The sequence below is a fragment of the Schistocerca gregaria genome, chromosome 7, assembly GCF_023897955.1.
Source record: "Schistocerca gregaria isolate iqSchGreg1 chromosome 7, iqSchGreg1.2, whole genome shotgun sequence".
Taxonomy (NCBI): Eukaryota; Metazoa; Arthropoda; class Insecta; order Orthoptera; family Acrididae; genus Schistocerca; species Schistocerca gregaria.
In genome coordinates this window covers 239,967,837-239,992,541 of record NC_064926.1, presented here as the reverse complement: position 1 = coordinate 239,992,541, position 24,705 = coordinate 239,967,837, and positions in this window count along the sequence as shown.

Here is a 24,705-nt window from a genome sequence, read left to right as displayed (position 1 = left end):
CAATATCTATTTTCCATTTCAGCAATCTCATTTTACTCTTAAGATCTTGTGAGGATTAAGAATTCTCAAAGCGGTCTGGGAGTATATCGCTACATCTTTCTCACACGCCTGCTGTTCAAAGGCGTGAGAGCAGAAACGGCTTAAGGACCTGTTGAAATACTGTATGTACTAGCACAAGACTACTTGGATGATAAGTAAGCAATTACCTATGCAGATTTCTAAATTCGTGCCCGGAAACATGACTCGATCTCAGAAAAGCAAGGTTGTTAAAAATTCTGCCGCGAACACAAGACAAAAATCTCTCGCTAGTCAGATCCGGTTATAGAATGACGAGGTGATTTATAAATTGCGGCTGGAAATGGTCTTCTCGGCGGTAAGACAACAAATGTGCTTCATTACAGCACTCCGGGGTGTTTATAATTCTGGGAAGGACTCAGGTGAGGACAAAGAGACCGCGATGAATAGTACGTGGCGTGACCGCGGCACGGCGCCACTTCCGCAGCTTTTCGCCCGCAAAGCAATTACGGCAGCTGATTGTATCACGCCACAGGTCCACGGCCGCCGCCTGTGCTAAGCAAACTTCCGCCAAACACTCGTTCTCGGCGCTTTACCGACTGCGTATGTCTTCAACTAATTTGTCTATGGAGGTGTAGCGACCAACGAGAGCTATACAAAAGGTAATGACACAGCTTTAATCAAATTCAAGAAGCTGTTTTTCTTTTTTTTTTTTTATAATTTTTCCTGAAGGAACCATCACGGTCACCTGGTCAGCTTAATACAGCTCTGTATTGGGGATGTAACAAAGCCGAGGTCGTAGTCGTAAAACGAGCGACTTCTTTTGTTAGAGTCGATGGTGCAGGAGGCACTTATATAATTACCATTTCTGAAAAAAATCAGCACTCTTTAAGGAGCCAACTTACCATTGCAGCACAGAAGCGCTGTAACAAATATGTCTGAAAAGCCCGCACGAAGAATCGCAGTTTGCAGGGGCCATTGTGCTCGGTTCATATTTGTGCTAGGAATATGAGCTAAAACGTATTTGGTTTAGTCCAGACTAGCGGCCGCTTGTATAGCCATTCGAACATCTGTCGTACTATAGCTACAGGTTGATAAACAAAATTTGAATGACGCCCAGGCAAATTGTGCGAATCGATTAACTCCCTTTGCTAAGGATTGTAATTGGGCTGAAATTAATGCTCAGCTAACGGCGCCGTTTGTATGTGCACCGTTCGTTTTTTACGTGATGCAAACACGGTAACCCCCAAATAACTCCGGACTAGAGCGAGACTGATGGTTCGAATTTGATCCATCGGACCTTGGTCTAAGACATGTTTTAACTGTTTGATAAACTCTTGCTTCGTTTGAATTTTACGAGCAAAAAACAAATTTTTGTGGAGTGTTTTTAAGCGTGCTACTTCTATACTTTAGATACTACTAGTCGGTACAAACCTTACACAGAGGAAGACAAATGGGTAAAGTCAAAACGACGTTTTTTGTCCAGTAATCTTTATCCCTTGCCGAGATAAGGTAGTTTAACGTTGAACTAAATGTAACACGTAAAATTAGTTCTTACGGAAACTGAAAGCGCGGAAACAGTTTAAAGTGAATCAAATAAATCAAAACTGAAATCTTACGATAAATTGAATACTCGCTTTCAAAAATCTATCTTCATTCGGCTTTTACGCGGAATTTCTCTGAGGTTCTTTATGCGCTCAACTTCAATGCTTCACACTATTGCGAATCGGTTCAAATTTTGCAAGAACGTAGACAAATACATGTAATCAATAGTTTTGTTAAGGCTCTGTCTGTTGGCACTATATTGGCAACATGCTTAAAAGTCAATAAAAAAACCTATAAAGGATCAGTCTTCTCTCGAGTCAACAAAAATGTACATCGTTATCAAATTATAGCGGTTTATGTAAAAATTTTGATAGAGTAAAAATGTTGATAGAGTAAAAATTCGGAACCTTGATGGAAAATGCTCCTATCATAGTACAAAAAAAGCGAATGTGTCCTGGGCAGAATTAGGTATGTAAAAGAAGGGACTAGCTTTTCGACATATCTGGCAGCTTCGAAGGAATTTATATCTAAACATTTTGACATTCGCATTGTTTTAGGAATTAAACCTACTTCTCGAAGGCAATGAGCTTTCTTAGACCTACTCCATGTTACACGTATGGTGATGTGTGGAAGACACTCAAAGACTAGGATGCGTCTACAATAGGAACTGTAGGAGAGTGATGGGACATCTATTATAGGAAGTATCCCAGAATGACGATGCTTGCGTCCTAAACTTTAATTACACGGTGTGTCAATCGCACGACATAACAAATGCCATGTTGGGTGACATGAATAGCGTGTGTCAAGGTATACGACATGATATCATGTAGAACGTTACTTTACGTGATGCGATGCATAACATTACATGCCAAGGATGCTAATACTAAAATGTAAAAAAACGCGAATATGTCATGATGTTTTGACTTAATAGTCTTTGAAGTGGTCAGTTAAGTCCAAAAGCTAGTTCTCTTCTTATACAGGGTGTTACAAAAAGGTAAGGCCAACTTTCAGGAAACATTCCTCACACACAAAGAAAGAAAATATGTTATGTGGACATGTGTCCGGAAACGCTTACTTTCCATCTTAGAGCTCATTTTATTACTTCTCTTCAAATCACATTAATCATGGAATGAAAACACACAGCAACAGAACGTACCAGCGTGACTTGAAACACTTTGTTACAGGAAATGTTCAAAATGTCCCCCCATTAGCGAGGATACATGCATCCACCCTCCGTCGCATGGAATTCCTGATGCACTGATGCAGCCGTGGAGAATGGTGTAATGTATCACAGCCGTCCACAATACGAGCACGAAGAGTCTCTACATTTGGTACCGGGGCGCGTAGACAAGAGCTTTCAAATGCCCCCATAAATGAAAGTCAAGAGGGTTGAGGTCAGGAGAGCGTCGAGGCCATGGAATTGGTCCGCCTCTACCAATCCATCGGTCACCGAATCTGTTGTTGAGAAGCGTACGAACACTTAGACTGAAATGTGCAGGAGATCCATCGTGCATGAACAACATGTTGTGTTGTACATGTTCTAGCAGCACAGGTAGAGTATCCCGTATGAAATCATGATAACGTGCTCCATTGAGCGTAGGTGGAAGAAACTAAAATGAGCTCTAACGTGGAAATTATGCGTTTCCGGACACACGTCCACATATCATCCTTTCTTTATTTGCGTGTGAAGAAAGTTTCCTGGAAGTTTGGCCGTACCTTTTTGTAACACCCTGTGTGTCCCTAACTCTGCCCTGGATGTATTCACCATTTTTGTGCTACGATAGGAACATTTTTCCTTTTGGTTTACTTATACACTGTTCCGCGAAATGTCAGGATGAGCTAGATAATATAGCATAGCACATCAACTACTCGGTGGAAATGAATGAAGGTACGGGCCCCTGTTGCCAGAAGTATCACAGTCGTGCACAGAAAGTTAGACGTCACATAGTGTGAGGTGGGCCAACGATGTATAAGGGCCCTGCAACAAAGTTGTGATGTCACTCTAGTCGGCTTGTCCGCCACACTTCGGTTCCACGCAGGATCTACGGGAAACAAATATTTAATTGAAAAGGTAACAACTTAAGGCGTTAATTAGGTGTTATCGAGAACTTGCATACATTTAAACTCGTCTGAAGTACACTCCTGGAAATGGAAAAAAGAACACATTGACACCGGTGTGTCAGACCCACCATACTTGCTCCGGACACTGCGAGAGGGCTGTACAAGCAATGATCACACGCACGGCACAGCGGACACACCAGGAACCGCGGTGTTGGCCGTCGAATGGCGCTAGCTGCGCAGCATTTGTGCACCGCCGCCGTCAGTGTCAGCCAGTTTGCTGTGGCATACGGAGCTCCATCGCAGTCTTTAACACTGCTAGCATGCCGCGACAGCGTGGACGTGAACCGTATGTGCAGTTGACGGACTTTGAGCGAGGGCGTATAGTGGGCATGCGGGAGGCCGGGTGGACGTACCGCCGAATTGCTCAACACGTGGGGCGTGAGGTCTCCACAGTACATCGATGTTGTCGCCAGTGGTCAGCGGAAGGTGCACGTGCCCGTCGACCTGGGACCGGACCGCAGCCAAGCACCGTTGCACGTCAAGACCGTAGGATCCTACGCAGTGCCGTAGGGGACCGCACCGCCACTTCCCAGCAAATTAGGGACACTGTTGCTCCTGGGGTATCGGCGAGGACCATTCGCAACCGTCTCCATGAAGTTGGGCTACGGTCCCGCACACCGTTAGGCCGTCTTCCGCTCACGCCCCAACATCGTGCAGCCTGCCTCCAGTGGTGTCGCGACAGGCGTGAATGGAGGGACGAATGGAGACGTGTCGTCTTCAGCGATGAGAGTCGCTTCTGCCTTGGTGCCAATGATGGTCGTATGCGTGTTTTGCGCCGTGCAGATGAGCGCCACAATCAGGACTGCATACGACCGAGGCACACAGGGCCAACACCCGGCATCATGGTGTGGGGAGCGATCTCCTACACTGGCCGTACACCTCTGGTGATCGTCGAGGGGACACTGAATAGTGCACGGTACATCCAAACCGTCATCGAACCCATCGTTCTACCATTCCTAGACCGGCAAGGGAACTTGCTGTTCCAACAGGACAATGCACGTCCGCATGTATCCCGTGCCACCCAACGTGCTCTAGAAGGTGTAAGTCAACTACCCTGGCCAGCAAGATCTCCGGATCTGTCCCCCATTGAGCATGTTTGGGACTGGATGAAGCGTCGTCTCACGCGGTCTGCACGTCCAGCACGAACGCTGGTCCAACTGAGGCGCCAGGTGGGAATGGCATGGCAAGCCGTTCCACAGGAGTATATCCAGCATCTCTACGATCGTCTCCATGGGAGAATAGCAGCCTGCATTGCTGCGAAAGGTGGATATACACTGTACTAGTGCCGACATTGTGCATGCTCTGTTGCCTGTGTCTATGTGCCTGTGGTTCTGTCAGTGTGATCATGTGATGTATCTGACCCCAGGAATGTGTCAATAAAGTTTCCCCTTCCTGGGACAATGAATTCACGGTGTTCTTATTTCAATTTCCAGGAGTGTAGTTTCTCGCTTCCCGCCTGAGATGGCTACTGGCACTAGTAAGACCCGCAGTGTCACGTGCTGTGACGTACACGTCACAGCTTGTCTTTCTCGTGGGCTTCGGTGTGAGGTCAGCGTGACCAGAGCGCCAATGGGGATGACCACGCAAAACACGAGGCAGTTGAATGAACGCGAAAGGACAGTGTGTATCAATTGGCGAGAAATTACTGTGAACTGTGGTTGTGTTACTTATGAGGTGCGACAATAATGTAATGAGACTGATTTTCTTTGTAAGATGTGGCAACCCTGCAGGCTTGAGTAGGCACAATATCTTTTACCTTGGTCTATAAGCGGCTTCTAGTCCAAGCGGCACATCGATGCAACTGCTCAGTTGTGAGTTGTGCTGTAATAAGTTAACATGTGTTTGTCTCTCTCATCACGGAAATGTAACCACATAATATTGCGCAACGGTATGCCATTTCTTTTCGCATTAAATTGGGTAAAAATGCGACGACAACTTACGGTAAGCTTCAGAAGGCTTTCGGAGAGGTGGTTATGTCAAGAACTCAAAGGGATCACCCAGACCAAAAAAAAAAGTTCGCATGTTAAAGTCAAAAGTGAAATGCATGCTTGTGTGCTTTTTTGATTCCAAGCGAATTGTTCATAAGGAGTGGGTGCCTCCTGGACAAACAGTTAACCAATATCACTACAAAGAAAGTTTAGAAAGACTTCGTAAAAGAGTTCTTCGTGTACATGCCAACATTGCTGATAATTGGATTCTGCATCACGATAATGCGCCATTCCATATTGCTCTGTCAGTACAGCAATTTTTAACCTAAAAACAAATTTCAGTACTACCACAGCCACCCTATTCACCAGATATCGCTCCGTACGACTTTTTTCTATTTCCAAGAGTCAAAACGGCGGTCAAGGGACACCATTTTCAAACAACACAAGATGTCCAAAAAGCTGTGACGAGGGTCTTAGAGGATATTACAGAAGATGAGTTCCAGAAATGTTACCATCAATGGCAGAAACGCTGGAAAAAGTGTGTGCAATGAGAAGAGAACTACTTTGAAGGAGACAACACTAAACTTGACTAAAACGGTAGGCAACATTTTCTCACATCAGTCTCATTACTTTATTGTCGCACCTCGTATTACAACATGGCATGGAGACGACATCTGAACAATTTCGCACGGGGGAATAATCATCGGGAAATGGGAAGAAGGGAGAAGTGTGACGAACATAGTCCAAGAGTTTTTTCACGTGCATGCGGATCGTTCCGAATTACAGTCACTGCTACACCTGGGAGATGTGGTCGACCACGGTCAACTACAGCTGCAGATGACTGCTACATTGTGCAGCGGGCAAGGAGAGATCTAGGTGGAACAGTGGGTGCAACTGCAACCACAATTAACAGGACTGGAATACACAAAATTTCAGGGACAGGGACTCCATGGAGATGGTCCGTTGACACCCGCACATCAGCTGCACCTTCTGCCGTGGTGCTCTTCGCGGATGAGAGCAAATCCAGAGTGGATAGAGATTCTGGACGTACCCTCAAATGGCGAGATGTGGGACCATATAATGCACGCAGGAACATTGTCGAATATGATCGTTTTGGTTGTTCAGGTATTACGCCGTGAGGAGACATAACGTGACGCACTGAGCTCCAGAGCTTTGCATGCAAAACACTCACCTGTCAACGTTATTGTGACACTATAATCCTTCCTCATGTGCGTCTTTTCAGGGTGCATTCGGCTTTGACTTCGTTTTTATTTGTAACAATGTGCGATCGCACAGAACAGCGCGGGTGCAGGATGATCGGCTTCTGGACTGGCCTGCCCGTTTTCGCGACTTACGTCCTATCGAGCACGTGTGCGACGCATTGGACAGACGTATTGCAATACGCCCACATTCACCAACGACCATCCAGCAGTTAGGGTTTTCCATTCCTCCATCAACGCAGCTAACACCACAAGAAATCCTTACAGATCTTGTGGCCAGGATGGGAATAAGTCGCGGAGCATGCACTGCTGTCCGTAATGATCAAGCGCCATATTAAGAGCCATGTCCGGACTCTTGTAAATTCAATGGAGCATCGTAAATCGCGGTGACTTCCGTGAAACTGTTCTCTTTCTGTAAAAGTGTCATTTCTGTTGGTCTCACTGAGTACTTCTTTCTGTTATATTCTGTACTATACCGTATCATTTTCTTCCAAGTCCTGTTCAAGTTTAATCGAGCTAAGCTACTTGGAAGGGCCACATCATGCGAAATTTAATTCGTCTTTCAGTTTTGTACACCAGTATACATCGCAATCACCAAATTATGCAAAATCTCCAAGTAGACAAGCTGAAGAACCGCGCGGAAGTTACAAAACTGGCGTGGCAAATAGAACAGATACAACAAAAACATGGAAAATTACGACGTTATAACACAGTTGCCAAAACAGGAGCTCTTTACAGATTTAAAACAATAATAACTGGTTGTAGATCTAACTAAAAATTAATGAAAAATAGGAAAGAAACAATCACACACAATATTAGGGCTACAATGCAGGCCTGTGACCGAGCGGTTCTAGGCAGTTCAGTCCGGAACCGCGCGCCTGCTACGGTCGCAGGTTTGAATCCTGCCTCAGGCATCGATGTGTGCTATGTTCTTAGGTTAGTTAGGTTGAAGTAGTTTTAAGTTTAGGGCACCTATGACCTCAAATGTTAAGTCCCATAGTGCTTAGAGCCATTTGAACCAAAATACGAAAATAGAATTTAGATGAAAATTCACAGGAGATCTATCACGTTACAGAAAAATTACAGATACCATCAGATAAAGCCGACCACAGTTCGACTGTGGCTACACAGAATGAAGGATACAAGGCTAACAAAGAAAACTCTAATCTTAGTCTCATCGATGAAGAACAATAACAACTGACTAACGCGAGCTGATGAAGTGGCAATCAAATGAAAACGAAACGGATGGGAAAAAAAGGAAGTAAACTGTCCATTATTTCAAAAGTAATTGCCACAACTGTTAATAGATTTATACCACTGTGAGACAAGTCTGCCAATGCCTTCATGGAAAAATATTTGCCGTTGCATACGGAACCGGGATTCACACAGGTGTGCAGCCCTTCGTCCGAAGCAGATCGACGGTCTTTCTACAGAGCTACAAAAATATGGAAATTACATGGACAGAGATTGCGAGTCGGGTCTACTCGAAACACCCTTGGCAAAATCAATTCCCAATTTGCTTCGGACGAAGAGGTGAACGCCTGGTGATAATCATGGTTCCGTAGGCAACCGCAATGTTTTTCGTTGTAAGCACTGACCATCATGTCTCGCATTGGGATAGAGTTATTAACAGTTATGGTGATTACTTTTGAAATAATGAACAATATGCTTACTTTTTTCCATCCGCCTCTTTTTAATTTGAATGGCCTTATAAAAGAAATTTGCATATGTGAAGAAATCATTCAAAATAAGACCAAATTTAGAAAACTGATTCCAAGCAAATTCGCTGAGAAATGTATACCACAAAATTCAGGATCTGCAATAGAAGGAAGCACAGTGAATAAATGAAGAGATACTGGGAGAAAAAGAATGGGAAATACGTTAACCAAGTTCAAGCGCACTGCTCATTTGGACAGAAAGATTAAAAAAATTATTAATGTAAGCTTTTACGTCGTTAACCCTCTACCAACAAGGTGGACTGGAAGGACCTCAGCAGCAGTGTCAGGTAAAATACTACTCACTGAAATACATTCGTATTTTTAAGCGTAATTATATGTACCATAACTGACACTAATAAATCAAATGTTTGTAGCCATTGTTGTCATAAAGAAACAATAAAAAGACAACATTTTATTGAAATAGGTAACGTGTAACTGTGTGCCCAAAAATCTTCAGTCTTACATGTATTATTTTACTACTGTCATATCATACATGCAGCTAGGGTGCATTCTTCCCATCACTTGACCACAAACTAAACTCCAAAAAGGTAGACAATTTATTACAAAATAATTCAAAAACAACAAAAATAAATATTATTATTACTTTACTAGAAGCCAAGACATGTTTTTGTTCATCAGACAAAATTACATTTTGTACAAAAGGAATAACCTTTCCTCTTAGTTACACTTATTTTCATTGCAAACGTCACATAGACGAAATTTTTTTGGCAGCTTCCAATAATATCCGTCTCACCTTCCTCTTCGCCGAAATAACTCTTGATAAGAAGTCGAAGTTCTCTTCTTCGTAAGTGTTCCGGTTAAATACAGGGAAAATCTTTTAGGAAACAGCGACGTTCCCTTCTGCAGAACCTATGTGTATGAGGGTGGTTCATTTTTGAAAGTACAAATGCATTCACACCAGCAGCATCCAAAACTCCTTAAAAGCACCGGAGTGACCATCTTCGAGTCTTACGTTTTATGTTTTTATAGCAACACATTTGGTCGGAAATGTCCGCTCCGCATTTTGTCACATTGTAGAATTTGATTTGTTCAAATTTCTGCGCGTGCGCATCTATTCCAGCTTAATCATGCATGGATGATAAAGTAATACTATTTTTTTACTTCTCTGGTTTAAAAGAAACGAGCATTTTATCAGCGTCGTAGAAAAAGCTAGACGAGATAGGAGGTGCGTCCCTTGCGTTTGTCATTTCCGGTACTATCTGCAATTTCTCTTTTCGTAACGTGCCGACTACTGAGAGTTTCATTTTAGTCAACTCTTCGGCCAAGTCGCACAAGGTGAACCAGTTGTCTGTCATGATATTTGTTTCTAGTTTTTACGGATTTACAAAGCTGACACGGAAAGGCTTACTGGTTTTTTTTTCTTTTCTTCCCAACATAAGTAATACCATCCAATAACTATGCTGGCAATGTTCAAGCCTTATTTAGTAAGTTTTTTTCACCATAAAGATTTTGGAAGAACATTGTCCTCTGAAGTTAAATTGCGTTTCACCTACTGTCGGGTATTCAGATGGCGTACAATGACTTTTACGCTGATGAATTTCGAAAGGTCATGAGGTAGCAGTATGCAAATAGTGAAATGAGAGGTGTACACTATGTCACTTCTACCGGTTAGACTTTGTATGTCTTGAGACGTCTTTTCACGATCTAATGCCAAATAACAATAATGACTTTAGCTTATCGAATATCGACTGGAAAATTACGTATACATGGTGGGCTGGAAGGACACCTGTTTGAAATACGGGTCACACTTGAGCATGCAAGCTCGGTCTTTCCACAATTCCAAAAAGTGTTCGACATTGTACATCATTGTCACTCTTAATATGTACAAAAGTATCTGGACTACAATTAGCGAACATTATTCTGCAGTGTGTCCACCCTTCGACCTTATAACGGCTTGAACTCTGCTAGAGACTCTACAAAAGCCAAAATCACAGAAGGTAGTGGTTGTGGTCGTTGGCGACTGGACTTCAGGTTGGGACTTTACGCAGGCCAGTCCATTTCAGGAATGTTGCCGTCCACAATCTATCGCTTCACAGTTTCTAATAAATGTAAACGTTTTTCACCATTAACTGTGGGAACCATTTGGCCCGAAAGTGTTACGCATGACGATTTACTACTCTTCATGCTGCTGATTCCCTAAAAACAGTACAGTAAAATGGAGCATGGGAATTGGTTAGGTCATGCCTTACACGATGTTGAAGAAGTGATTCGTAGTAAATTCAGGGATGTCGACAAATTTATTGGGTGTAGCGACGAGGTATTTTTTAAAGCCCCTTCCTTAACACCATCTCCCATTTCGACAAGATGCAGGTCCTGGATTGAAGCCAGCAACAACAACTGCCAGAATTTCAACTTCGTGAAAAGCATCGTTGATTCATTCGACAGTAGTGAAGCCGCTTAAACTGGACTAGCCCAAGAATTAGCGTCTGATGCTGAAATTCCAGCCAAGCTTTCGCACATAAAATGAAATTTTGAATTCACTCCTGCTGCCGTAACTGCTTTGGTGCAGTCAGAAGTGCCACTAGTGAAGCGGACAGAACAAACGAAAAAAGTGAATAAATTAAAAATCTGCGATAAAGTGGGAAAAGAATGTCAAAGGGAATGGAAAAGATGTTAGAAAGAAACGATGGCTATCATCCACTGTTTGCAGTTTACTGATTTTGCTATCTGGGAACTTCTCTTTTAATTATTTAGATTTAATTTAAAATGCAACTGTCCATTTTAAATATGCTTCTCTTGTGTCAGCTAAATAAGGAAGAAGCTTTCCGAAGTACAAGGCTTTGTTGGCTTACGATACTACATCTTTTATCTTTGACTGTATACAACTCAGAGCTCGAAAATTGAAGTAAAAAATCAAAGGCTAACTGTGTTCTGATAATGTTAATCAAAACACACAACATCATCAAATTCTGTGATTTAACTTGTCTCTCATATGCATTTAATCCTTAAATAAATATTTCACTATCATAAAGTGACTTACTGATTTAGTTTACAAAAGAACTTTTACCTCATTTTAATATTTTCAGGTAATATTTTACGTTATTCTGCATAGTTTTAGTAAATTTTTGTTCATAGCAGCGTATTTCTTGTATCTATTATAGAGATCTTTAGGTCATACACACACTATGCCTAATTAGCGACGTAAGACATCGAGAAAGTTCAAAGAAGAGACAGCTGGTTGTGTATCATGACAAAATATGGGGGAGCGTCGTCACGGACATGATGGACGAGTTAGCGCGGTAATCCCCAGGAAAAGGACGTTTTCGGTGCGGCAACATCTATTCACAAAATTTTACTCACCAATGCTAAAATAATTTGTTGATGCCAAACTACGTAGGGAGAAATATCCATCTAACAAAGCAAGAAAAATCAAAGCTCACCGGGAAAAATTTGGGTTTCCATTTTTCCCGCGTGCTGCAGTTTGAGGATGGGACGGCCGAGAAACAGACTGAAGGTGGTTCTGTGTTTCTTCTGCCAACTTAAGTGTGAACTATAGAGTAATTATGTAGATGTAGATGCGATGGAAAAGATCGGTACTACAGTTAAGTAGTAATGTATAAGAAGCGACTGGAGATATGCAAGTTCTCCAAAAGCAGAGCGGGGGCTAATTTTGTGAGCAGGGCGTCAGGGACGACACGGCAGTGGCTGTTTGGGTTTCGGCCGGCAAACACATCCCGCACCCGTCGAGGTTGTGGGTACACGCTCTGCATGGAAGAGCACGCCTGCTTTACGTTACGCCGTACTAATGGCCTGTTTGTTTTTGCCACCTCGGCTCCGTTTACACACCAAACAATCCTCCGAGTGACTGCCTTTTTCTGTCTTTCCATTTTACCCCAAGCAGCCTCCTTTCACAGAGGAGAAACACGATTTATAAAGGACGACGGAGAATTCACTAATATCCTTGGCTTCCTGATATATATATAACAGTAACCTAACCTAATTAACGACAAACAGCTTGTTTTCTCTATCTCTCTTTCCACCTCGTCCTCCTTTCTCTCTCTCTCTCTCTCTCTCTCTCTCTCTCTCTCTCTCTCGCTCCCTCTTTCGGTTATCTTCAATTCTCTACATTTCCTCTTACCGGAGACGAAGCCTCGGAGACTCTTATCCCATTCAGACTAAATGTATTTGCATTACGCTCCTTGAGGAAAGGACTTTTAGGAACCCATTCGTCACAACTAGCTGTCTGGACGAAAATGAACGTTTTATCAACACTCTCCGGCGCGTGATTTCACTACTAACGCATCAGTAGACGTTGACAACGCTTTAAGTGGCAATTACGTTTGCCGCTCTGCTGTTGATGTCATACTCACTTTCATCCAGCAAACCTGCGTGGAAACTAAACTGAATCCAACTGCAGATGTTCAACTGTTTAAAGTTGCCAGTCATGCAGGATCACGTTGACTTACTTGAGGGTGATGCATACGTAAAATATATCCCCTAACAGTTAAAGTATGTCAACAAAGCCCCGATAAATTATTTTGTAGGCTAAGGACAAAGTTTCTTGTATTCGTCTCAGAGCATCGACGATCAATGCCTTTGGTACCAGCATTCTATCACAGAGAAATGGTTGACTGTTATACATTCCAGAAAAATGAACGTAGCCCTCAGGAACGCTGCTGTTTTCTTGAAATCTCTGACTTAAAAGTTTTAATAACTTCAAAATGTTAGTGGAAAAAGTGATAAGGTGTCGCTTTCATTAGACCAATTTCTAACGATATGGGATGTACACTGGTGAACAAAACTTAAGGACGAAAGTAACTTTCACATGATGTGTGTTACTGCCAAGTAACACAGCTCCATGAGACTTCGACTATAAACAGACAGAACTGCTACTCGTACAGTATAGTACAGTTCAGCACAGTACCGAGCGAGTTGGCGCAGTGGTTGGCACACTGGACTCGCATTCGGAATGACGACGGTTCAAACCCGCGTCCGGTCATCCTGATTTACGTTTTCCGTGATTTCCCTAAATCGCTTCAGGCAAATGCCAGGGTGGTTCCTTCGAGAGGGCACGGCTAATATCTTTCCCTAATCCGAGCTTGCGCTCCATCCCCAATGACCTCGTTGTCGTCGGGACGTTAAACACAAATCTCCTCCTACAGTACAGTGCAGTACCTAAGGTAACTGAAAGTGATACGCAATGAGACTAACAGAAATGACACTTTCATTCTAATGTAATAATTACACTGAAGAAACCATGATTTACGATGGTCCCCTGGACATCACAAAAGACGGGACATGTAGGAGGCCTTGCAGTCCTTTTGAATGTGGCGGCAACTGAATCCACTGTGCTGCTAGTTGACCATGGTCGATCATGTCCTGTCCTTCGGGAAGCAGTGCCCGCTGTTCAGAAAGATCCTGATGTACATGAAACAATGCTGTGAGCAGTAGCTAACTCCTGGGCTACACTTGTCACACTTCGTCCTGCTTCGAGTTTCCCGATGATTCTTCCCCATCTGAAGAACACCATCGCGCAACACGGCAACTGCTCTCTGATTGAAACATGTTGCCTTTCCAGCTCCTTCAATTGCCTGGAGTTGCGGGGCGAGCCCCATTTGAAATACTAAATGTCTTCTTCCAAAGCTGTTTCACAGAGGAAGACTGCACTGTGCTTCCTTCTCTAGATTGTCGCACAGTTGACAAAATGGTAGATATCGAAATAGACGACAGAGCGATAGAGAAACAATTAAAATCGCTCAAAAGAGGAAAGGCCACTGGTCCTGATGGGATACTAGTTCGATTTTACACAGAGTACGCGAGGGAACTTGCCCCCCTTCTTGCAGCGGTGTACCGTAGGTCTCTAGAAGAGCGAAGCGTTCCAAAGGATTGGAAAAGGGCACAGGTCATCCCCGTTTTCAAGAAGGGACGTCGAACAGATGTGCAGAACTATAGTCCTATATCTCTAACGTCGATCAGTTGTAGAATTTTGGAACACGTATTATGTTCGAGTATAATGTCTTTTCTGGAGACTAGAAATCTACTCTGTAGGAATCAGCATGGGTTTCGAAAAAGACGGTCGTGTGAAACCCAGCTCGCGCTATTCGTCCACGAGACTCAGAGGGCCTTAGACACGGGTTCACAGGTAGATGCCGTGTTTCTTGACTTACGCAAGGCGTTTGACACAGTTCCCCACAGTCGTTTAATGAACAAAGTAAGAGCATACGGACTATCAGATCAATTGTGTGATTGGATTGAGGAGTTCCTAGATAACAGAACGCAGCATGTCATTCTCAATGGAGAGAAGTCTTCCGAAGTAAGAGTGATTTCAGGTGTGCTGCAGGGGAGTGTCATAGGACCGTTGCTATTCACAATATAAATGACCTGGTGGATGACATCAGAAGTTCACTGAGGCTTTTTGCAGATGATGCTGTGGTGTATCGAGAGGTTGTAACAATGGAAAATTTTACTGAAATGCAGGAGGATCTGCAGCGAATTGACGCATGGTGCACGGAATGGCAATTGAATCTCAATGTAGACAAGTGTAATGTGATGCGAATACATAGAAAGATAGGTCCCTTATCATTTAGCTATAAAATAGCAGGTCAGCAACTGGAAGCAGTTAATTCCATAAATTATCAGGGAGTACGCATTAGGAGTGATTTAAAATGGAATGATCATATAAAGTTGATCGTCGGTAAAGCAGATGCCAGACTGAGATTCATTGGAAGAATTCTAAGGAAATGCAATCCGACAACAAAGGAAGTAGGTCACAGTACGCTTGTTCGCCCACTGCTTGAATACTGCTCAGCAGTATGGGATCCGCACCAGATGGGGTTGATAGAGGAGACAGAGAAGATCAAACGGAGAGAAGCGCGCTTCGTTACAGGATCATTTAGTAATCGCGAAAGCGTTACGGAGATGATAGATAAACTCCAGTGGAAGACTCTGCAGGAGAGACGCTCAGTAGCTCGGTACGTGCTTTTGTTAAAGTTTCGAGAACATACCTTCACCGAAGAGTCAAGCAGTATATTGCTCCCTCCTATATATATCTCGCGAAGAGACCATGAGGATAAAATCAGAGAGATTAGAGCCCACACAGAAGCATACCGACAATCCTTCTTTCCACGTACAATACGAGACTGGAATAGAAGGGAGAACCGATAGAGGTACTCAGGGTACCCTCCGCCACACACCGTCAGGTGGCTTGCGGCGTATGGATGTAGATGTAGATGTAGACGTTACAGTCACGCTGACCTCACATCATTTGACATGCAACTTCCTGTGTGCGACTGGGGGACCTCTGGCAACGTCCTGTCGCTCTTTCATTTACACCGAGTGGTGATATTTCATCCATCCACGTATTACAACTTTGTGAAAAGCTATGTACTCTTATTACAGGCGAATGTTAATATGCCATCAAATTATTTAAGAAAATCATCACCAAAAACAAAGGATCAAGCTACACAACAGGCATTGGATGCTGTAAGAAAAGTCGTTTTCTACAGCAGTGAAACTCAAGACACATACTTCAAACAAGAAATCTTAAAATAAAAAATAAAAAAAGCCTTCATGATACTGAAGACAAAGAGGTTCTTATAAACTTCAGATGTGTATTCAACAAAAAGCAAGACTGAGCGAGACTCCGCCGCAGCAGGTTGTGTTACGGCTACGGCTACGCTCTAGTTAAGCGCTCGCGCGCACAGCACACCCGACAAGTCTATCTTGTCTCTTTCATAAAAAGCAAATTGTCATGTCTGATAGGGCGTATCAGAGATAGGGCAGATTTTCCAGAGAGCTGGAATTAGGGCGGCTAGATAGGGTATACGCGAACCAGGGCCCCGTTCACGTCGGACCAGCCCGCGCTCGCAGAGGCAAAGAAAAAGGTGCAGGGCCAGAACAGTACACCCGCGGAAAGAGAAAGGTATACACCTAACCAAAAAGGAGACACAAACGACACGCACCACGCGCACGTGGGCTAGCCGCCATTGTTCACCGGCCGACCCCACTTCCGGTCCAGCCATGGACAAAGAAAAGAAAAACACAAAGGCTAAAACACGATCCAAAACGGCAGCAGCCCCCAAAGGGCCAAGCCCACAAACACCGGCAGGAACTCGAAGATCATACTCGGACATCACGGCTACACCATGTGCCAAAACTCCGAAGTATGTGGCATTGCTGACGCCGAACGGCAGGAACATCGTCGTGTCGACACAAAAAACAGCGAATACAGACGAACCTAAGGCAGAAGAGAGCAGCTCAGAACAACCATACACTAAACCCACAACCCTGACGGTGCAAAACCTGGCCGCAGAAGAGACACAAAAATCGTTATGCTATGCGCTGAAAGCGCTAAACGTGGCACAACACATAACGGAGGTAGTGGTACACCGCAACAGATCCGCCACCATACACAGTTCACATCCTGACATCAAAGGCAAGATAGACAAATTCTTGGCACATCACCGGCCAGAAGCGAACTGCACCGTCAAAGAATACCGCTCGCCCAAGGAGAGGAACATCACCAGTAAACCATGCATGTGCGTGGTAATTAAAAATATGGACTTCGATATCACCACTAATGAAATTGAAGACCAACTCACCACTCTGGGATACTCTTTCGAGCGTGCGATCCGGATCCGGTCTCGCAACACGTCAGAACTCACGCCGAATATCCGGGTTCTGACCAGGGACCAAACCACTGTAGACAAACTCCTCACTGAGAATTTCAGAATTCACATGCGATCATACAAGGTAGAACCACCTCACCTGCCCCCACCACAACCAGCCCATTGCGCAAAGTGCTTTAGCTTCGAGCACTCTACCGACAAATGTTCCCAATCACCAAAATGCGCCAGATGCGCGGGGAACCATTACGCAAGTGAATGCAGCTCAAAAGAAGTAAAAGTCAAATGCGCAAATTGCGAAGGCGATCATCATCCAATGGACCCTAAATGCCCGAAAAGGCCATCAGCCCCTGCTAACCTAGAATCAACGCAAACGGTGAAGTGCATCGACAAACCCACAAAACATGAACCAGTAACAACCACAAGTGACCAATTCGTCAAAACTGACGACCTGATCAGAGCCATCACGACAGCAATGATAAACATCCTTCCAGACAGGAAAGCAAAAGTCGTGGAAGCAATGAGAGAGGTATCAAAGTCCTTCCTGGGCAGAAAACTAGAACCGGTACCGATCGGAAACAAACTGCACTTCCACCTGCAGAGTACAAAGACTACAGAAGAATCCCGCTACAACAAAGGCAGCAAAGAAGCACCAGAAACATCCGAACACACCAGAAAACAACAAACACCCAAGGAAGACACAACGTCAGTCACTTACAATCAAGAACCGAAAGCACAGCCACCCACCACACGCAAAGAGAACAGTCAAAAACAGATACCAGCTGTGCAAGAAGTACAGTCCCAAAAACCAATGCCTTCGCACCTATAAACCAGAGGGTACAACAAAAAGAACACAGAACCAGTATGGATGACACGGTTCAAGAGGACTTAAACATGGGCTTCGTAAACGCCAATGGCTTCAGAACGAAGCACCCATTACTGGAAAGGTTAGTCACGAAAGAAAATCTAGCTATCTTAGGAGTGCTGGAAACGAGGACTGTCAACTACCCACTCCGTATACAAGACTATATAACACACGAACTAAAAGCAATTCCAGTACCGAGAAGCTCCCCAAAGGGCGGCGTGGCGGTATTCCATAACAAGAAAACACCAGCCATTAAGATCGATCTGCCTCCGAAATTCTCGAATATCCAAGCCATACATCTTCAACTTCAAACCCGCTCAAATAAATTCTTACATCTAATAACGATTTACAATCCACCTGATGAAGAAATTCCAATTGACTTCTTAAACTATATCAAAAAATTAGGCGACTTCATCATCATGGGGGACTTCAATGCCAGATCTGAAACTTTCGGCGACTCAAGATCCAACAGGAACGGAATAGCTCTAACAATACACCTGGATGACATCAATAACGGAGTTAGACTACCCTACAACAAGACCACGTTTATAGGACACCAAGGAACATCCATCCCTGATCATATCATCTGCGCAAAAACCATATATAGACACCTCAGCCCCCCATGGGCGGGAGATAGCATAGGGTCAGATCACCTGCCATTAATCATACGCACGCACCTGATGAGCGCACCACACCACAGGAAAGATAGAAAAACCATCATAGACATGAAAAACCTAAACATCCCAAATTACGAAAACGAACTAAGGGAAAGCTTACCAACGACTAGAAACATTGCAAACATTGAACACCTAGAAGAGTACAACAAAGAAATCATACAAGCAATCACCAAAGCGACAGAAAACAATGCTCCAACCAAAATCATTAAACCAAATGCGGACCGCATACCGCAGAGAATATTAAACACGATAAAAGAAAAAAGGCGAATATACAACCTTTTCAAAAGAACAACGGATTGCGAGTACAAGAGAGAATGGAACAGACTAAACAACTTGGTAAAGCAACAACTGAAAGAATTCAGAGCTGACAAATGGGGAATAATAAGCAAAAACCTAGATCACAAACAAGCAAACAGATACTGGCACACGTTCAGGAAAATCACAGGTGCAGATCATAAACAGGATCCACCCCTCTATCAGGATGGTAACATTATCACCGACGACAGAGAAAAGGCCAACCTATTCAGAGCAGTCCTCAACGAAATTCACAGCTTCCCAACCGACCCTAACTTTGACCTAACGCACGAAAAAGAAATCACAATAGAATACGAAAAATTGCTTAAAACACTAAATACACCAACAGAAGCCGAAGCCTCACTCACAGAGGAAATCACAAGCACAGAAGTGGAGGAAGCATTACTAATAGGAAAAAACAGCGCGCCAGGCAAAGATGGGATTAAAAGAAACCAGCTACGTCTAGCCCCCAGAGAAGCAATGATAACTAGCCTCAAGACCCTCTACAACGCAGCGCTGACGTTAGGCGACATCCCTATGCAGTGGAAGGAAGCAAAAATTGTAATGCTTCCCAAACCGGGGAAACCACCAAACGACCCGCGATCGTACCGCCCTATCACCTTGCTTCCAGTACTAGGAAAAATTTTCGAAACCATAATCAAAAACAGATTAAGCAACTTCGCAGACAAAACTCAAGTAATACCTGCCTGCCAATCAGGCTTCAGAAAATTCCACTCCACGATAGACCCCATAGTACAACTATGCAGCGGCGTCATCAAAGGCCTAAACATACTGGACTGCGCCGCTGCGATATTCTTAGACATAGAAAGGGCGTTCGACAAAGTGTGGCACAAAGGACTATATTATAAACTTCTAAAAATTGGCGTACCAACGAAGATAACCACACTTCTGTCGAACATTTTAGAAAACCGCCCATCCAGAGTAATCGTCAACGGCGCAGAGTCGGACCCTTTCACGCCAAAAGCGGGTGTCCCACAGGGAGCCATCATCTCTCCCCTGCTGTATACACTATACACAGCAGACATCCCACTCACGAACAAATGGAACGAGGGCCTAACGCTATACGCTGACGACACGGCTTACTGGTGCCATGCACCGACAATACAAGAAACCAACAGGCAAGCGCAAGAATACCTAATTCAACTGCAAAAATGGCTCACCCAATGGAAAATAAAACCCAACGCAAGCAAAACGCAGCTAATCCTCATTAAACATAGACATGCTCGCACCCGTCAGCAAAACCCAGAAAACTGCAAATTACAACTATGGGGACAGACTATCAAGGCGACAGACAAGGCTAGATACCTGGGCATCACCCTAGACAAGTACATGTCATGGGAGCCACACACAAGAGACATCACAACAAGAGCGAAAACGAGGGGGAACCTACTTCGCCTACTCAGAGGCAGAACAAACGGAGCGAAAACAGAAACAATTATCTACACATATAAAACGTTTATTCGCCCCATACTGGAATATGCTGCTCCAGTATGGATGACCAACAAAACAGCTACAAGGAAAATAATGGCGACAGAAAGAAAAATATTAAGGATAGCAGGCAACATGAATCCCAGGACAGGAAACGAATTAGTATACCAAAACGCAAAAGTAAAACCTGTAAAGAAAAGATGGCTGGAATTAACTGCCAAAATTGGCTCCAACAGACTACAGAATAAAACAGCAACAACAGAAATCCTGCTAAGAGACTACACAACACTGAACTATCCGAAAACAAAATATCCATACCCACCAATAACAATCAAAACTAGCATGAAGGCTACAGACATGAATGCAGCAGCCCACTTCACGAACAATGACATACAAGAGGACACGATAACACACCTGCAAGACGACGGACCAGAAGAAGAAGATGAAACATAAATCAAGAACACAACACATTCTGAAGCAAAATCAAAGAAAACACTCTACAAAGAAACAACATACAGAAGACTACACAGATCCTTGCTGAGGTTTTAGGGAGGTTTCCCTCAGCACTTGGGCAAATGCCAGGATCTCATCACCCTCCCACGCGACAAGCGATCAAATAAGAGTTGAAACTCGAAATATAATGAACAGAAAAATATCATTCCCCATTCTTCCAAATAAAATGTGCCACCACAGCATAACTTAAGATAATATAAGGCACCAAAGAGCAATAGGCTCTCCATGTGCCCGCCTCACCCCTTCTGGGAGAGGAATGAAAGATGGAAAAAAAAAAAAAAAAAAAAAAAAAAAAAAAAAGAGGAAGAACTCCTTAACGATATTTTTGACATGCAACGAATATGTTACGTCACATCAGTAACTGATTTATGCCACTCGGAATTCCAGTTTGCTGAGCGGAATAACCTACTATACCCGATCAAGAAAGATAAAAAGAGGAAGGCTAGGATTGGGTGAAACAGTTTAGCAAGAGACATCCAAATGTAAGTCTCAGTTCATCTGAGATATTCCTGCTTTTCTCTGCTTCTTCGCCCTACCTAGCGAGTAAAGTGACCATTTTCACAAAAAAAAATAATGGTTCAAATGGCTCTAAGCACTATGGGACTTAACATCTGTGGTCATCACTCCCCTAGACTTAGAACTACTTAAACCTAGCTAACCTAAGGACATCACACACATCCATGTCCGAGGCATTATTCGAACCTGCGACCGTAGCAACAGCGCGGTTGTGTTCTGAAGCACCTAGAACCGCTCGGCCACAGCGGCCGGCACCATTTTGAAGATTTTCGCTTAAGCTCAATTTTCAATTAGAAAAGGAGAATTGGAATAATAATACAATCTTTTATAGTTGCAAAATGTATACAGTTTGTAGAGATATATTTCATATCCTTATCTACCACAATATTTTCCTTGGGATGACCGCTTTATCCATCTTCCCTCTGTAATACACTGGGTTTTGTCAGCCAAATATTCATCGTGCCACTTACGTATTTAGAAAGTCTGGATGATGTGCTACAACTTTGAATGCATTTCGGAAATCAAGGAAGACAGAATGTACCATTAATGTGATCGTCGCCTATATTCGACTTCTACGTGCAACAACCACTCACAGACGCCAGGTGGCAGCACTAGAAATGTAGGGTATAGAAAGCGTGTCGGACGGATGGGGGGGAGGGGGGCGAGAAACAGTACAATCGTTATCGTAATCGATATGCAGAAACGGAGCGATTTATCTGACATCCCAAAGGGCACCATCATTAGCCTCTTGACTAAGGGTGGAAGCATTTCAGAAACGGCTAGTTTTGCAAATTGTTCGCCTGCCGCCGTGATTAAAGTATACCATACGCGGCAAAATCGTGCTATCCAAAACCAACGCCGAGGCAACTGATGTGCACCACGGGCCGCAGACGATACAGGTGTACGACGGCTGCGGAGATGTGGACGGGCGAATAGGCATGTTGAGCAGCTGACAGCCCTGATGAACCCAGGGGCTCCCAGCAGTGTCTCCTCAACGACCGTTCGGCAAACGTTGCCATGTAAGGGCTCCGCACAAGTCACTTTGTCTATGCACCCATGCTGACAGCTGTTCATAGCCGACAAACGCTGGAATTTGCACGCCAATAACGTAACTGGACGTCCACTGAGAGGCGACAGGTGACCTTTTCAAATGAATCACGTTTTATGATGTATTGCGAAAATAACCAATGGTGTGTATGGCGTGAAACATCTGAATGGCAACATCCTGCAACAATCCTCGGAAGAGTCCATGTCGGAGGCAGGAGCATTGTGGTCTGAGGAATCTTTCCGTGGCATTCCATGTGTGATCTCGTCTTTCTGAAAGGTACGATGGATCAACACAACTATGCGTCTATCCTTGGGATCCATGTACATCACTAAATGCGGCTTGTTTTTCCTCGGCACGTGTCCCACAGCTCGCAATGTACGTATGTAGTTCACAGAGCACTAGGATGAGTTTACTGTTGTCTCCTGCCGACGAAACTCCTCGGACTGAATTCCACTCGAGAATCTCTGAGAACAACTTAACAAGGCTGTAAGCGTCATGGATCCTCAACCGAGAAACCTAGTGTAGCCCGCCATGGCACTGGAATCGGCATGGCACCACATCTGTCTGTACCTTCCAGAACCTCAGTGAGTCTCTTCCTACACGTCTTGCAGCGGACCGTCCTTCAAAAAAGTGGTTACTGAAGCTCTTCACATTAATCTACTGGACAGCGTATTAAACATCCACATTACAACGAAATGGTGAAAGAATTGTTACATATTATTGATTAAATTAGGTAATTATTCTTTTGGCAGATTGATGTTCTAAATTTAGAATTCAATTATGCAGTTTCTCCTACAAACAATTTACGATTATTAAACACTTTTTTCGAATTTTCTTCTATTTAATTATTTTGAAGTGTTGTATGTGGTGTCACCGCCAGACACCACTCTTGCTAGGTGGTAGCCTTTAAATCGGCCGCGGTCCGTTAGTATACGTCGGACCCGCGTGTCGCCACATCAGTGATTGCAGACCGAGCGCCGCCACACGGCAGGTCTAGTCATGTGAGACTCCCTAGCACTCGCCCCAGTTGTACAGCCGACTTTGATAGCGATGGTTCACTGACTAGAAACGCTCTCATTTGCAGAGACGACAGTTTAGCATAGCCTTCAGCTACGTCAATTGCTGCGACCTAGCAAGGCGCCATATTCAGTTACTATGTCTCCTGAACAGATAATATTGTGACTCATGTACCATCAAGAGCGACGTTCATCATTAATGGATTAAAGTTAAGTATCAAACTAACTACGTCCGATTTCTGAATTCTAATTCCTTGGCGTGTTCCAGACCTCACGTCAGTATAGTCCTTCCCTCCTCACGCCAGCCTGCGTGAGCTAAAACGCGTGCATTTCGGTCTCCAGATGTAACACGGTGTTGGCTATTCTGCCAACACAAAATTGTAAACATTGACAACTTATTTTAAATGCTCAAAAATGGGAAAGTGTGAACGTCAGAAAATGCAGACAGGTAAGAATCCTTCGACTACAACATCAGTATGCTACAACTGCAAGCAGTCGGCTTGTACACATCCCCGGGTGTATCGTCTTCCAAGGATATGAAATGAAATGATCACAAAGAATCAGCAAGGCAGATGGAAGACATCGCAGTTCATTGACAGAACACAGTGAAGATGCCGTCAGTCTACAAAGGAGGCCACTTACAGATCACTTGTGCATCTTGGGCTATTGCTCAAGTGTATGAGACTTGGCCCCCATACGATTGCTGTGTACCAAGTAAGAGGTACACAATAATTACAGCAAGAGGCCGCCACCACACAGGAACGACCACTCGCCCGGCGTCTCCCTGTTCCGGGCAGCCTCCAAATGGCACTCACTAACCCTGATGTCTTCATGCTTCCACCCACTTCCTCCAAAGAGTCGTACACGAAAGCAGTTATTGTGGATGGCTAATAGGGTACACTATCGGCCACGGACAACACTGCTTCCGCTTTTTATTGGCGGACAGGGGGATCCTTCCGCCGACAGGCATCGAGAGACGATACGTTACGGACACTCAGACAGTTACAAACCAGCAGTTTGACAGTATAGTCAACGACTGCAGCCCGCTCAGTACAGTTCTCTGAATACGACGTGCCATCCAAAATTTTCGGGACTGGTGCTGCAATCTGCTGAAAACCTTAACTTTGGACTAATGACCACCATCACCCTCGAAGTAGTTCCCATCCGCATGTACACTTCGGTCCCAGCACTTCTG